Source organism: Herpailurus yagouaroundi, unplaced genomic scaffold, assembly GCF_014898765.1.
Source record: "Herpailurus yagouaroundi ecotype Mexico unplaced genomic scaffold, PumYag 28, whole genome shotgun sequence".
Classification (NCBI taxonomy): Eukaryota; Metazoa; Chordata; class Mammalia; order Carnivora; family Felidae; genus Herpailurus; species Herpailurus yagouaroundi.
The window spans coordinates 65,466,621-65,481,495 of record NW_024412376.1 but is presented as its reverse complement, the minus strand read 5'-3'; positions in this window follow the sequence as shown (position 1 = coordinate 65,481,495).

The window sequence follows — 14,875 nt, the reverse complement described above, 5'->3', positions numbered from 1 at the left end:
TTTCCTTTGTTAAGAAGTATATATACGTTCCTGAATCTGCTTCTTTAAGCTTCACTTCTTTTCTGTGAACTCCTGTGCAAATAAAAATACTAATAAATGTATATTACTTTTCTCCTGTTAAGCAGCCTTTGTCAGTTAAATTATCAGGCCCCTGATACTGAACTACCCTACAAGAGGGTAGAGGAAAAGTTTCTCCTCCCAGATAGGTGATTATCTTGTGGTTACACAGAAGAATTGTCCCTGGTGGTAGGAAATGGACACTAAATCTTCCAGTGATAATTTATTTCAGAATGGCTCAGGAGTAAAAAGCTCTTTGTACATTTAGAAATTTTTGATAATTTTGAAATTATTTTAAAATAAAAAAAAAACACTTAAAATATTAAACCTACAAAATAAAATCTGGTTTGATGCTTTAATTATCTCATGCTCAATGTAGGAATCATTTTATGAAAATGAAATTAGCATTTCATTATGTAACAGACGCTAAGACACAGGCCAATAAATCTTCTTTGAGATTTGTGAGATTAATGCAGACCAAAACAAAGATGATTAAGTGCTTTGTTTTACTTTTCTGAAAGAATGTGGAGGAAGAGCATTTGTATGAATCAAATTACTTTGATGATCTGTTCTAGCCATTCCAGAAAAACAAATGAGCTATTTTCACCATAATATTTAAAGCCCAAGTAGGAAAAAGCACAAAATAAAAAAACAAAACCCCCACAATTTGAATGTCTTCACCTTTGCTCTGTAATGGCTGGCATTTCACCTTCCTGTGGACTTAGAATAAACACGTCAGCTCTTTTGAATTCTCATATTATAGAAGCCTACTTTTGGAAATGTGGGTTAGTGTTAAAATCCATGCTCATTAGAAAAACAAAAGTCTCATAGAGACTTTTTTTCTTTTAATTCAATAAATATTTCTTTAAAACCTCTTTGTGTGAGACCTCTTAACCTTCGAAATTAACCAAGACTGTCCTCATCTTTTTGGATGAGTTGTGAAAAGAAAGAAAGGTGCATAAAAGGGGATTTTTTTTTTCCTTTCATTAATTACCTTTTTTTTTCCACACAAGGGTATGACCTTTGACACACAGGGGTTGAAATCAGTGTTTATCACTGTATTATTTTTAGTTGCAAAAGTTATAAAATAAAATTATATGGACCTTGTCTATTCATTTCTGAGTATAGAGAATGGGTTATTTATTTGTAGGTGAAATGGAAGAAACACTGGCTTCTTTATGTTTTTCCAAAATATCAAACCATTGAATTCAGATGGGAATTATCAAGGGTCATGAATTATGTAAGAAACCAGCAAAGAAAAATAATTTTATTATTTGGTATAAAATTTGTTTTTGTTTTTCATATATCTTTACAGGCTCTATATTAAAGCAACCTCTAGTATTTGTATAAATGCAACTATACGAAGACTAGAAAAGGAATGACTAAAATTGGGTAGGTCAGAATACATGGCAGTGGGAGTGAATCTTACATATGGAAAATCTTCAAAGGCCAAGTGGCATTCTGTAATAAAAATAGGGACCAAGAGGTGGATGAAGTGATAGTTTTTATGAGTAATGACAAGATGGATAGCAAACAGTAGCATTCTGCTAGAGACATGACATTCACCCTCACTCAGGGATGTTTGTTGAAATATGACAAACATAAAGTCATCCTGGCCAGGCTAGTCATAGAGATGGCAGCATTTATTGAGCATTTATTGAGCCCAGCATTGCACCCAACATTGTATATGCCTTATCTCATTCAATCCATAGACGTCTCTCCTGAGGTTGGAACTGAATCCCTTGTCTTACAGTTGAAGAAACTGAAGTTCACGGAGGATGAAATAATTTGCCCAAGCTGAGCTCTTAACCAATGCATTCCATTGGTCAGGGACTATGTGTAGACTGCCAAAGGTAAAATCTTAGAATAGATCATAGTGACTCTGGTAGAGGTAGATCTTTTTTAAAAGCAGTGTTTGTTTGTTTGTTTTCCTTCAACAAATTTAAAAAAAGAAAAAAAAAGACAGTAAGAAAGGAAAGAGCCAAATGTAAGGTTTGGTCCTAAAGAACTAAAAAAATTAAGAACTGGTACAGGAAATAATTGTGTGTGGTTGACCACATAATGGAGATCATAGCACAATTAGATTCAGAATTCCAATGAGATTTGGAAAGCCAAGAAATTGGTCAGATTATTTTTACAAAAATGAAATTATAAATGTCCAGAGAAAAGAGTTTAGTTTTGTAGATGAAAAAAATTTAATTGCTTAAAAATACACATCCATACCAAATATAAGCATGAATATTTGGCACAGTCAAATCTCAACAATGCTGAATAAATAGGAAAAACAAGTATTTTAATACTTTGTAATAAATACTGTTGTAATAACTATTAATAAGAATACAACTTTAATGTAGAAAATTTAGAATAAAATGATGGTAGACTTACTCTATTTTATTTATAAAGCCACATGCATTTTTTTTTTTTTTGCAAATTGGGATTAAGGGTATATAAACTTTTATATTTTACTTTTTCTGATTAATATATCATCAGAGTATTAAAGGCCTTTCCTTCAGTAAAGAAATCTGTTAGTAGAAAAGGAATTCAATTCAAAGCATTCAAGAATAAACATGAACCATCTTGGCTCAAAGTAAGAGGCTTAATAAACATCAATAAAATACGATGTATTTAAGTACACCAAGACAGGCAAAAACCAGTCAGAAGGCAGTGTGACTATCAGTACAATGTAAAAGCTGATTTATGGAATTGTTGAATCACTATATTGTACAGCAGAAACTAACTATACGTGGACTAACTGGAATTAAAGTAAAAACTTATGAAAAAAAAAATGAAAACAAGCAGATGGATGTTCGGAGTTAAGAAACTTGATTTTCAACTTTCCTGTTAAAGATTTTGTGTGTTCCTCAACACCTAAGTCCAAGCTCAAGCACACGTAGGATCTATTCTAAGTCTAGCTATAAAGCTACACATAAACAAAAAATTGGGATTCACCCAAAGATTCTGAAGGAATTTGAGGGAAAATTTAGGAATCCTTCTCAAAAAATGTTAGCCGTCAGGAAAGAGAAATGAGGATTGCTAATATTATTTTAATTAATAAGAAGAACCATATAAGAAAGGCAAAGACTTTACCTGTCAGCAATGTAATTTCATGATATAGATCTACTAATATGAAAGTAATTTAAGCTATAGAAAGAAATCTTTCTGTAAGGACAAATCTTGCTTCACTGAATAAACACACATGTGAGAACTTCACTAAGATTGTAGGTAGGCAAAAGCAATTTTAAAAATGGAGTTGCATTAAAAATGTTTTGTCGTGTTTAAAAAAAACAGATTCTAGAAAAGAACTAAAGGGTGTAGAAAATAGATATATTTTTGGGTCAGTATAAATATTTGGTTTCTCTTAGGAATCTGGGTTAGGAAAGATTTTGTTTTGTTTTGTTTTGTATGTAAATTACAAGAAAGAAAAGTAAACAATGGCAACAACATTTTTAAAGGCTTTTCAAACCAAAATGCTAAAGCAAAAGCAATAAACTACAAGAAAGTTACACAAGCTTATGGAAATAGACCGAGAAGTAGTACACGACTTTCATTAGAAGGAATTACATTTAGAGAAAAAAACAACCCAAAACATATTATTTACTTATGAAATCATTCTCACAGCTCTATAGAGATTAAAAAAAAAAGACTGGATTTTTATCATTCAGCTATTCAGCAGATAATTATTGAACACCTACTACGTGCCAGATGTTCTTCTTGATGGCTGGCACATTATATCAATGAACAGAAAAGAAAAAGAAAATCCCTGCTCTTGTGGAGCTCACATCCTTAAAAACAACAATAATTATCCGGCCTCCAAACACACTTATCAGTGAATTTGCTGTCAGGTACGTTAATAAACATGACTCTGAAGATGATCCAGTGAGGGCCAAGTACTGATCAAGAAGATTAATTGCTTTAAAATAATTAAAATTTTAGTACATCTGTTTGGAAAATATGAATAGTTTCAAAGAGAATGTTAACAAAATCACGGAATGCGTTCTGAGAACAACCTGTCTCTTCAAAAGTGACTATGATCTGCATTATGGCCCTAGAGTTTATGTCATAAAACACATAGCTCTGAAGTATTTAAATCTTTTTAAATAAAAAGGAAGAATTAGGGAGGTTCCTCAGAAAGATACTATCTTTAACATGCAAAACTTCTAAAGTGCTCTTTTGAAAAGGGTACAGATCCTATGATGGCTGGAAATGCAAAGTTGTAAAAAACTTAGGGGGTGATTTGGTGAAACTCAAACAAAATAAAAAACCCTGCCTGGGCATGGAGAGGGTCGTAATCGCAGGGACCCAGCAAGGGCAAGAGCTAGGAGAAGTTTAATAAAATGTAACAGTTACTGACAGCAGTTTTTATTTAAAAGTAAAAGAATTCGGGCATGAAGCCTGTAAGAAAAGAATGTTGCTCCTCTTGTAGTTTGGCGATGCCCCTGCCTGGCAGAGTAAATGGGCTGGTGAAACACAGACCCCACATGTCCTGGACGTGAGTCAGGGGTTAATAAATTAGGGAAGTGGCAACTAGTAACCATTGATTAAAAATTTCAGCCCGTGACAAGTTGAGAGGTGTGAGATTAAACTTATAACTGAACTGATTATTATCTCCCCAATTCTCCCACACTCAGCTGGAACTGATTGTGTGTGCCAAGCTGCAACGCCTAGAGAAGAATGTTCTAGAGAAGAGAAAACAGAGCACGTAAACCCAAATTCACAGTGCTCAGAGGTGAAGCATCCCTTTAGTACTCTCAATTAGAAAGGAAGTTAAGGGAGCGTGATCTTTTTGGGGTGACTTCAGAGCAGATAACTTGTCAGGGGAACTGCCAGGGTGCAGTTGTTCTGGGTGCTGCTGTGCTGTGTGACATAGGAGGCAGGGGAGGCTGGAATGTCACCATTCCCCACTTGCCACGCCAACAGCTCTGGGGAGGTCTGCATACACCCAGAAGAAGGGGCCCCTGTTTCTCAATCACACGACGCACTCTATGGGCTAGTGGTGCCCTGGCAACTGTGTCCCCTCTCAAAAACTACAGTCAGAGGCAGAGCCCCTCCCTGGCACCACTGGGGTGGAAATTTGGCAGCTCTTCTGTTTGTGTGTCGAGGCACTGAGACCACTTTGTATCAGTTCCTTTACTGCCCCCACAGGGATACAGACATGCTAAAGGAACTTCCTCTGGCCGATTCTCACCCAAACAGGGGACACCATCCCCACCTGAGAGTACTAAGCAATGGCAGCGAGTTCCTAGGACGCCTGCAGAAGAATTTTTACAAAGAAGACATTTTACAAAAATGACAAATTCCCTTTGCATACTCTTTAAGAATAGGACTCTTAACAGTCCAAGATTTCTCAAAAACGATGTAGTAGGGCCCTCAGCAGTCTTTATTTAGACCCAATTTCTCAAAACCGTACCTAGTTAGAACTTGTCAGGCTGAGGGGATTTTCCACGCTTCTAAGCAACGTTTTTCATCTTTACACAGAGTTTTGGCCGTTGGCAGCTGCAGGGCCACTGGCAGTCTCTGGATGCATAAAGAGATCCCTGAGCGCACAAGCCCTGACCAGCAGGCTTCCAGTTCCTGTAGTGCTTTTGGTAACCACCAACGAACTGCTGATCAGAAAACATCCTTTTCCTATGACAGAACAATCTAATTCAAAAAGAACTCTGGCTGGCACTTACTGCATGATTGATTTATTGACCAGGGAATTACTGCGGGCAAACAGGCACGCTGGCTATCCTTTCTTAAGCAGATTTTTGGTGTGTTTGTTTGGTTTGGTTTTATTCCGTCAGGGAGCTTTTTGTTTCTTTTCATCCATCAGATTTCTGGAACTCCAGCCTAGCCTGGTTGGCCATTCCAAGTCCTCTGCTCAGACTCTATTAAGAGAAAAACCAGAACTGTACAGGAAAATAATGTATCTGAGGTAGAATTAACCGGGAGGAGATTATCACAAAGTGAAACTGTTCTTTGGATCTGCTAGGTGAGAGTGAAAGTAAAGGTCACTTTTTGGTAAGAGACTCTGAATATTAGTAAAAATGGAACTGTGTGTTGGGGAAGAGAGTGGGAGTTGAAGGTCAAGGGGGAAATTTGGTGGCTGCAGTAACTATAGTTAATTTATGAATGGACTCTAAGCTACGTCAGTGGATGCTTCTGATGAGCCTGAATGAGTAGAGGGCAAGTAGAGGAAGTTTTGGGGTGTGAGGAAAGTCCAGAAAAGGTGCTAATCAAATGTTCCACAAAAGGGAACAACTGGGTAGCCATGTTGATGCTTTATTTAGTGCTTGGAAAGGACCACAGGAGGACTCACGATAGAAACCATGCAAGACGGCATGTGGTCACTGGCCTGCTTCTGACAGAGCAGCAGGCTCCAGAATACAACATCTGGTTATTAGGTATTCTATTGGTATTGTGTCTCATATGTTTAAAATTAATTTCTAAGCATTATTTTGCATGCTTCAAGAAACAAAACACAAAAGCAAAAGAACCCAAAACAAACAAACAAAAAATAAGCTTTCTAAGAGGAAAACGTAACTAATGGTTCTTCACTATGATTTTTGCTGTAGGCAAATTTAGAGCTGGAATACTTGTCAGTTTTCTAGACAAGCCTATCACTGTTTCAGGCAACACGAACAACTTTCTCCCTGTTGGTCTTCCAAGCCTATGTGGTCATGGAAAGAGCCCTTGACCTGGAATTGGAAGATCTGGATTCTAGATGTGTCTTTGCCACTACCTACCTGTGATTTGGGCAAGTACTTAGCTCATTTTTTGCCTAAAAATTAATGCAGTTATTCATTCAGTCAATGGTCATAAACCAAGAAACTGCTAAGTGCATGTGGCTCTCATTTTCCTCATATGTAAGTTAAAGGAACAACCTTAGGTCAACCCAATATTGAAATCATATAATTGATTTTAAAATGTCACTTTTTTCTTTTTGAGAATGGAGATGAAAATCTAGGTTCTCTGGGGTTGCCTGGATGGCTCAGTATGTTGAGCATCCAACTTCAGCTCAGGTCATGATCTCATGGTTTGTGAGATCAAGCCCCACATGGGGCTCACTGCTGTCAGCACAGAGCCTGGAGCCTGCTTCAGATCCTCTGTCCTCCTCTCTCTCTCTCTGCCCCTCCCCTGCTGTGCTTTCTCTCTCCAAAATAAATTTTAAAAATCTTAAAAAAAAATCTAGGTCCTCTGGTATGATACATAAACACTGCATATTTATCAAAATATTAGGTTATGTATTTTTAAAAATTTTTTTAATGTTTTTATTTATTTTTGAGACAGAGACAGACAGAGCATGAGCAGGGGAGGGGCAGAGAGAGGGGGAGACACAGAATCCGAAGCAGGCTCCAGGCTCCAAGCTGTCAGCACAGAGCCTGATGTGGGGCTTGAACTCACGGACTGTGAGATCATGACCTGAGCCGAAGTCAGATGCTCAACCGACTGAGCCACCCAGGCACCCCAAGGTTATGTATTTTTAATTAATAAACTTTAAAAAAAACTTTTACACCCTAAAAGTACATCTATTTTAATAAGTATGCATTAGAGAAGATAAAAAGAAAACAATAATATTTGTATTCTTCCTTGAGTTCTACCTTACTGTGATAATTAGTATTAACATAAGTATTCCATATTTTTCCCTATGCTCATAACAAATATAGGTATATATATATATATATATATATATATATATATAGACAATATTTCCTTTCTTTCTTTCTGTTTTAAAATAAAAATATATAAAAATAAATAAGTAAAAATATAGTCATATTATACATTACTCTGCTAATTATTTGGTTATTCTGTATTACTCTGAACATTTTTTTCAGGTTCATACATATAGCTCTAACCAGTTATTTTTAATGACCAAATATTATTTGAAAATTATGAATGGACCCAATTCATCTAATCATTTCCCTATAATGGAATATCAAGCTGTTTCTAATTATTTTTTCCTTTTTAATCTCACTACAGTCAATATGTAATAGAAATATTTATCTAAATATATTCTTACACAATGATACTTTATTTATATAGAATAGATTTACCAAAGCCAGATTGTTGGGTTAAAGGGTTTGAATGTTCAAACTTTTAATAATGCTTCCAGGTTACTTTCCAAATTGGTTATAACAATTTTTTTTTCTATCATCTATGTGTAGGACTTATTTTGCTATGAGTTAGCTCTAGATGTATTAATATCTTTGCCAAAATGGGTATTCCATTGTTGTTTTAATTTGTGTTTTCCTAATTACCAATGATGTTGATCATATTTCAATATGGTTATTATTTATTTGCTTGTTCTATTCTATAATTGCTAGTCCTGGTTCTTCACTGACCTTCCCTATGAGCTCCTTTTTCTTTCCCATCTGCAGTAGTTCTTTGTCTAGAATTTTCACAGGTATAGGGGTCATAGAAAAAATAAAAAGCAAGTTAAATGGGATCGGGACTATGGGTGTTGGTTTGGGGAGGTAGGAGTTGTAATTTTATATAGGTGATCAAAGGCAGGGCTCATTGAGAAGGTGACATTTGAGCAAGACTTACAGTGAGCATAGGAGTGACCCATGTAGCGTACTGGGGAAGCAGTATTTCTGGTCAAGGTAGCCACTAGCCAAGACTCTAAGGCTTGAGCTTGCTTGGTATGTCCAACAAACAGCAAGGAAGAAGGTATGACTGGAGTAGAGGGAACTAGAAGGGGGGGGTGTAGCTGATAATACCAGAAGTAAAAGGGAGTCAACCCAAGGAGGGCTTATGGGTATTAAAAAAGATCTTGGTGTGTGTGTGTATGTATGTGTGTGTGTGTGTGTGTGGTGAGCATAACATAATGTATAGAGTTGTTGAATCACTATGTTGTATACCTGAATGTAACATTGTGTATCAACTATACTTTAATTAAAGAAAAAAATCTTGGCTTTTATTCTGAGGAGATGAGGGTTTTGAGCAGAGAATTGGTATGATGTGACATATTTTGGAAAGATCACTCTGATTGTGTGTAAAGGGAGGTAAAGGAAAAAGGTATAGGCCTATTTGGAAAATAATTGCAATAATCCAGGCAGGGATACTAATGGTTTGGATAGAGTGGTAGTGGGGATGTGGAGAAAAAAGTATTGGATTTTGGGTGTAATTTAACCAGAAAGAGGAGGAAAGGAGGTGGGGGAGAGAGAGAAAGAGAGAGAGAGAGACAGAGAGATAGAAAGAGAGAGAGAGAGAGAGAAGAGAGTTAGATAGTTAAAGGATGCCTCTAAAGTTCTTTTAGACTAAGCACCTGAGGAAAAAAAAAAAAATGGAGTTGTCCTTTATTGAGACAGAGAAGAATGAGGGAGGAGGAAATTTGAGATACTTAGAGAAATAGAGGTTTTTTTTTTTTTTTTGAACCTCTTATTTTGGATGTCTTTAAGAAATCCCCATGAAGACATACTTTTAGTTATGTTGATATATGATATATATGATATATGAATATGAATGTGATATGATATGAATATAAGACTTGATCAAATTTAATCCTCACCTTAAAATAATAAAGAAGCCACAGTTATTTCCTGATTTGCAGTTAAGTTAAATATAATGATGATGAGGGGCGCCTGGGTGGCACAGTCGGTTGAGCGTCCGACTTCAGCCAGGTCACGATCTCGCGGTCCGTGAGTTCGAGCCCCGCGTCAGGCTCTGGGCTGATGGCTCGGAGCCTGGAGCCTGTTTCCGATTCTGTGTCTCCCTCTCTCTCTGCCCCTCCCCCGTTCATGCTCTGTCTCTCTCTGTCCCAAAAATAAATAAAAACATTGAAAAAAAATTAAAAAAAAAATATAATGATGATGAACTTCTTCCTTAAAGATAATCTGCAAATTATTCGTTATTGTCAGAGGCATTTTATCACAGACACATTAGTGTTTTGATTTTTTAAATACAAATGTATTTAAAGGTGTTGAAATGTTAGACTTGGATCTATTCTGGGTTTTTCTTGTACTAAGCCCCTGAGGGTACAGAACTATCTAATTTTGTATTTATGGGGTTGCCTCTTGACATTTTGACTCACAATAGGAATAAACTTAAGTATTAACTCCAAAGGGCAAAGAGCTAAGAACAAAATGAGGTGGTCAGGTAAAGGAAAATCTTCTCATTGGAAAAGAACAGTCATGGAGGGTCACATTAGTGAGAATATCTTGTGTATGTGGTCTGGGTTTGTGTTTTTTGTTTTTTGTTTCTTGTGTTTTGTTTTGGTGTTTGTTTTTTTTCCCTGCTTTTAGCATTGTTAACTACTGGCAATTGAAAAGATGACCCTGAATGTTCAGAGATTTGTTCAAAAGTACAATGAAAACAAGCACAGAATGAGTAAAAAACAATGGTCAATGATCTATTTTAACCTAAAACATAAAGAAGACATTAAATTCTGACAATTATAGAAGGAACTTCTAAATCACAGCAGAAAATTAACAAGTCTCAGAAAAATCAGAGAAAATTTAATTAAGGTTAAGCCTATTCAAGCCTGGTAGAAACCAGGACAGACCAATACATGATTTATAATAGTTAAATGTCATTGACTTACTCTGCTATTGACTAATTCTATGTAGGTGCTATGTTTCTTTAGATCTTACTCTCCACATTACTTCATAATGATTTTTAAGTGTTTTATTTAACTGCTTCAGCACTGAGTTAAGATGTTAGTGAATGAAAACAAGGATAACAAACATGCAGATTTGAGGCATAGTTGACCAGACAGAGGAGCAGAGCAATTTACACACGAAGGCCAAAAACTGGGTGTGGCATAATAAAAGTATACGTGGTCTTTGGCCTTTGTTCTTAGCAGACCTCCTCAAACCCTTGGAGTTTCCTGAGTGATAAGAGTGTCTTGTTATTCACAGGGAGCTCCTTTTGATCACACCTACATTTATCCTAGTGAGGTGACCCAAGGAGGGACTCCTAGAGATCTTTGGGCTGGCTTACTGAGAGGGCAAGGAAGCCCAGTCCAGGCTTCCCCCCACCCCCATACCTTACTTATGCATCTCTTCCTTTTGGCCTTTCCTGAGCTGTATGCTTTATAATAAACTGGTAAATGTAAAAATGTTTTCTTGTGTTCCGTGAGCCATTCTAATGAGTTATTGAACCTGAAGAGAGGTCTGTGGAACCTTCAAATGTATAGCTGGTCAGTCAGAAGTATAGGTGGCTGTTGGGGTTTGTGACTGGAGTTCAAAGTGGGGTCAGTCTTGCAGGACTCAACCCTTAAACTGAGCTAACTCCAGGGAGTTAGTGTCAGAATTGAATGAATTGAATTGAACACCCAGCTGGTGTTGGGAGAATTTGGTGTGCAAAAAATCACTCATTTGCTGTCAGAAAGAAAGATGTCCACAAAGGGTATAAGTGCTGTTTATATTAACCCAAATATCATCATATATAGAAGGAATAGTAAGCCCAGAGGAAATAACAAGCCTCCATATTAGCCTTATACATTCAGATCAGTAAAATTATGGCAAATCTCACACATATTTATTTGTACTTCTGAAGTTCCATAAAATAACTGTAGAAGAATCAAGATCCTCTATTCTTTGATCCCAAATGAGGTGAGATAAATATCAGTTACATCATTTTGTTATATGATTTTTTATTTACTCACTCAACAAATATTTATTAAAGTTTACTATAGGTCAAGAATTGTCTTAGATGTTCCTTATATTTGTTATTGTAAGAAACAAATCCGTGACACATTTTTGGGTATTACGTATAATTTACACCTAATCTCACATGACTGCTTCTAAGCGAAAATTACTGAAAGTTGAAAATACTTTTAAGGCAACTGTTTTCTATACCATAACCTAATTTGGTTGCTAACTGGTTGTTTTCAATAGATCTGCATGTTGATTGAATGCTTACTATGTGTCAGAAGCTCTAAACATATTATCTTATTTAATACTCACAACTATGATTATCCCCGTTGGGAAGATGAGACAATGAAAATTTTAGAGAGATTAAGTAACTTAAATAAAAAGTGTGATTTGAACTCAGGCAGTCTGACTCAAGAAACCACACTCTTAACCACAATACTGATTTTAAGTGGTGTCAGTGAAATATTAGATGCCCTTTTCTTGTCAATAAATAAGACCTTCTGCTACCAGCTTTGCTCAGAAGGGTAGGTGTGCTGCCCTGAGCCATTGATGAGAAGGGGTTTCACCATCCTGTAATAAATTATGCCATATAATACTTTTTAAAAAGATCACCACTGTATAGAGATGAGGTAACTCCTTGTACACTCTAGAGCATTTCCAATAGTCTTCAATCGAACTAAGGTTGATAACAACAGCACTTGTGCTTCTCTAAGGAATACTTACCAATACCTTGCCTGGACTTCTAGATGCCTATTAGATATTAGCAGCTGCCTCATCCAAATTCCTCCGCACATTCTCCCAAATCCTTACAGATCAACAAGGAGAGCAAATAAAATCAATAACAGGAAACTGCAGCATAAATAAGTATCTTAGGCTGCTCAGACTTCCATGACAAAATATTACAGATTGGGTTGCTTCAACAAGAGAAATGTATTTCTCAAAGTTCTGGAAGCTGGAAGCCCAAGATCTCTTAACAGTGGCAGCCCTGGGAAGGCACCACTGAACAGAGGGCATGAGATTTGGAAGAAAGAAGTGTCCTGTGGAATTTGGTGGTGAAAGGATATAAGCAAACAAGCGGTGGAACTGAACCCTAGGGAAATAAAAATCAGAATATACATCAACCTCAAATACATCAACTACCAAAGAAAAAGCAGTTATCTTTATCAACAGAAGAGGGTTCTCTTAGACTAAGAAACCTAGTAAGACACACTCACCATATCTACACAGAAACACCTGCTATGCCCAGTCCAGAAAAATGATTACAGAATAACAGGCAACATCCATTAAAAACTGAAAGAAGAAAAAAGAAAATGACAATCAAAAGGTTTTAGCTGATGAAAATATTCTCCAAAACAACAAACACAGGGCACCTGGATGGCTTAGTCAGTTAAGTGACTGACTTTTGATTTTGGCTCAGGTCCATGATCCCATGATTTGTGGGTTGGAGCCCCACGTTGGGCTCTGTGCTGACAGTGTGGAGCCTGCTTCAGAGTCTCTCTCCCTCTCTCTGCCCCTTCCCTGCTCTGCCCTCTCTTTCTCAACAATAAGTAAACATTACAAAGTGTTTTTTAATTAAAAATAAAACAATAAACACAAAACAGAGGAAAAGTGCAATAAAACACCTCTCCTCCAACATTTCTAAATGAGTATTGTTAGATATAAAAGAGGACTCTAAATCATAAATTCAGAAAACTCAGGACAGAAGTGGACAAAATTTTTTTTTTTTAATTTAAAATGAGATATGACCAAATTCAGGAAAGAAATTGAAAACGATGATGAAAATCATCTCATAGATGAAGCCCAAATTACAAAGTATCCAAGGGAGAATAGATCTGATGGCAAGTCTAATAAGATGTTTTGAGTAGAGGAAACAAAAATAAAATGAAAGGCTCAGAAAGAAAGTACTAAATATAGAACAGCAAAAAAGATCCTATATACAATGGATTTTCCTCAATTAAGAAAAATAAAATAATGGAGTAGAACTATTGTTAAAACAGCAATCAAAGGAAAAGTAAAACCTTAAAGTTGTTGTTGAAAGTGCCCATCATATACCTTGGAAATTACAAGTCAGAGTCTAGCAAAACTGTTTACTTTTAAAGAATCAGAAAAAAATATGTTCATCTGGGAAAAAAAATACCAAGAAACTTACAAAGTTTCTTGACTTAAGCATACAAAAACAAGACAAAAATGACACAGATTTTTTTTTTTTTAACTTAGGAAAGTATGAGTAAAGAATTTTGCATCCAGTGAAGCTGTTTTATATGTATCACAACTAAAGGAAATTTTGGCAAAAGGACTGTTGATGAGTATTAAAATAGTAGACCTAAGAATACATCCAGAACTAAAACAAAGGCGAGGACGAATATGAAAAAGTGTTATGTAAATTGTATGTGCTCTTACAAAGTGAAAGTAACTTAGAAGAAGAAAAAAAATTGGAGAAGGGAAAAAGTAGATATTAGAATAAGTTCATTGATTGCTGCATAAGTTATAGATAGAAGTCAACAAATGTCATTTAAATCTAACAAATAGTAGAAGACTAATTAAGGAAAAAAAGATCAAGGGAATTTTAAGAGTTATTAGCACAGAGTTAGTCAACTACTAAAACAAAAATACAAGCTTTCCTAAGTGCAAAAATAAGTACCAAATCTAAGCAAATAAGACAGATTAAGAGAAACAAAGTAAATCTGATATTAATGTTAACATCAAATAGTAACACAGAATCGAGAACAGATACACTGGTCTTATCAACAAATGGAAATGGGATTAACTCGGCTACTTAATAAACGGGATTTTCAATGTGGTTTACAAAGCAAAACAAATCTATGCTGAAGAAAAGACACTCCAAAACCAAGGGATTCAGAGAGACTAAAAGTAAAGACTGGGCTAAGGCTGAGCAGACAAATGAAAGCACCAAGAATGTTGGGGTTGTGATCAGTAAGGTAAAATTCAGAGGCAAAGCATTAAATGAGACAAGTTAACACTCTGAAATTAATTGGAAGTAAATACACTTGATAATTCACCTATCTCTGGTCATTAATTTGAAAATGTCAGATAACATTAAACACCAAGTCTCACTTATGAAATAATTCTTACAATTGATCTTGACATACTTTGTTTCAGTAACGAGCAGATAAACATTATATCAATAAAGTATATAGCACATATGAATTTAACTCTTCTTTTCTTGAAACCCTGTTAGAATCCCAAGAAATGAATTCTTGAAACTATCATTAGCCCACAAG